The following is a 2,380-nucleotide window of genomic DNA, read 5'->3' as shown; positions in this document are numbered from 1 at the left end:
CGAGTCTCAGGCCAAGAGTAAACACTCAAAATAACGTTTATTTAACATCAATTAATTCTTAGAAAACATTACACACTTGAACATTAGTTTTATCAAATTATTACTTATAAAAAATTTTAACTGCTTACACTTACTATTTTCTACACTAGCTGATTAAGATAGAGAGACTATACTTACAGTAGAGTTTGAGTATTAGAAGTCTTTGCTACGTTGCTGAATTTCACTTTCATTCTGGCCTGGAGAACTTGTTCCTGGAGAACTTTCTTCAGTCCGGGAGAACTGATTTTTCAGCCTCTGACATGGGTTTTTAAACTCTATTTTCCCTATTTTCGACCCACTAAATAGGACACAGCATCACCCACAAGTAGTCCTGTGCTCCTATCGGGTACTTTAGGGGAATTCCCGGGCTAAACCAGAACCTAAACCAAAACTCTCAAGTCATTGGTCAAAGATAAGTGGTGTTAGCCGGCCGCCTATTCACTTGTACTGTGCCACTGGGGGCATTAATATAGCTAAATGATAGAGGGAATAATAAATAAACGGTAAATTTCTGAGAGATAATACAGTACTTGAACAAATGCATGAATTCAGTATTTGCTGTTCATATGCTGAAGTACGGCAGTTTAAGGTATCAGCTGCACATCTCACATGCTCTCAACGATACTAAAAAGTATTGACCATTTGGATTCCATATTACTAATATGCCAATGGAAGTAACCGGAAAGAAATTGATGTAAAATGTCAGGAATTGGACTCAGAGATGCTTCAAATTTTAAAATGTCTTCAGTTTCTCAAAGGAAGTTCAGCTTCTCCTCAGGTTCTCTGATATTCATTCATTTGGACGCCTCCTTTTGAAAACCCTGGATCCACCACTCAGAAAATAAAATAATTAACTGTAACTACACTGTTCTTTTGAAGGACGACACACATTTAGCAACTGTTTAGAAGCAATAATGCGTTTTTTTATATTATAATCAACTATATTATTGTTAACTTATGCCAGAAGTTTCTTTGTTTTTGTTCAGTATTTTGTGAATCCCATAAAGAAGCAAATTACACTTTTCAGTAGTAAGACTAAGCTTTGAAATTCTAAGTCCAGACTTCTTTAAAATATTGTTTTTTATCTCAGTATTAGAAGCAGTTTATATGATAAGGTAATAATCTGAATAAACAAAAAGAAAGGCTGGTCATGCGAAATCAAAAATTAGGGTTAATGGTTTAAGTGTTAATTCAATTCAATTAATGTGAATGTGCTATAGAATGGTTTATGTGCTTCCTATGCCCATAATAATTATGGGATTTTTTTTTCAAATTTATTGTAATTTTCAGATTTCCCAGTATGAATACACATATTTGCTCAAGTAACACTTTAATTTTTCGTTTTGAAAGCATGCAAGATGGGGTTCACAAATTGGCAATTAAACAAGTTTCTTACAGAAAAGATATCATGTGACATCCTGAAATAGAAAGTTACATTTCCTTTAGGAGTAGCTGCACTGTACAGATATTAAATATCTGGACACAGATATTAAAAAGTGTGTTTCATCCACAAGCTTGGCTTTGTTTCTATCTTTTGTTTTGGCATTTAAAGCCAAGTTTGCATCTGTAAAACAGTCAATATGTTCTTTGTGTAGTATTTGGAGAATTACATAATGTTTGTGTAACTTGTAACTTTTAAATTTTTTTATAGATTCCTTTTTTAACTCGGAAAATTTTGTATGACTAGCTTTTCGTATTTTAACTTAAATTTGAGTTTTTACCTTGTGAAGTGAATTAATGTTAGATATTTCTTTTCTGTCAAACAATCAACCAACCATAAAATTTAAAATATAATTCGTGACATTGTGAAAGAGCAAAATTCTATTTTTTATTATTATAGTTGTGGTTATCATTTATTTATTATTTCCTTTTATTGTTTAGTTTATCTACGAATTTTATTTGCATTAAAATACTAACTTACTTCTGGTGACCTACAGATACAATTAATGTAACAGAGAGTTTGTAAATTATGATCACATAAGGTTGTACTCTCGTGACGTACTCTGTGAATAAATACCCTATCAGAAGCTTCGCTAAGAGAGAGAGAGAGAATCTCGAGATTATTATTGAAGAATATTGTTGCGTCATCGAGATCATGTGATTCTCACGCTCTCTCCTTTCTTGAATTATCCTGTACTTTGGCGAATGTTCTAGTTCTTACTAGATATAGGGTAGGCGGATATATATATAAGAGGGGAATGTAACGTGTCTGGGTAGATAGTGTGTAATTGATCTGCGGTCAGAAGTATTATTGACGTTCGTTGATATAGCGCGATTGTTGAAGTAAAGTTATATTCGGAAAGAATAAACCAGTTTTACTAAGTAAAGACTTGTGTCGCTT

General features: G+C 32.7%; 1 long non-coding RNA gene across 1 annotated transcript in view; it reads right to left on the bottom strand.

Moving 5' to 3' along the window:
- LOC111086275 overlaps nucleotides 1-346 on the bottom strand; it is a 26,463-nt gene extending 26,117 nt beyond the window's left edge. Inside the window, exon 1 of the long non-coding RNA XR_002610999.1 lies at nucleotides 178-346. This is a non-coding gene — a long non-coding RNA (uncharacterized LOC111086275). The remainder of the gene's footprint in view (nucleotides 1-177) is intronic.
- Between the last annotated feature and the right edge of the window lie 2,034 nt (nucleotides 347-2,380).

Source organism: Limulus polyphemus, unplaced genomic scaffold, assembly GCF_000517525.1.
Source record: "Limulus polyphemus unplaced genomic scaffold, Limulus_polyphemus-2.1.2 Scaffold978, whole genome shotgun sequence".
Classification (NCBI taxonomy): domain Eukaryota; kingdom Metazoa; phylum Arthropoda; class Merostomata; order Xiphosura; family Limulidae; genus Limulus; species Limulus polyphemus.
The sequence above is the reverse complement of the archived record's forward strand: the minus strand, read 5'-3'. Positions and strand labels throughout refer to the sequence as shown.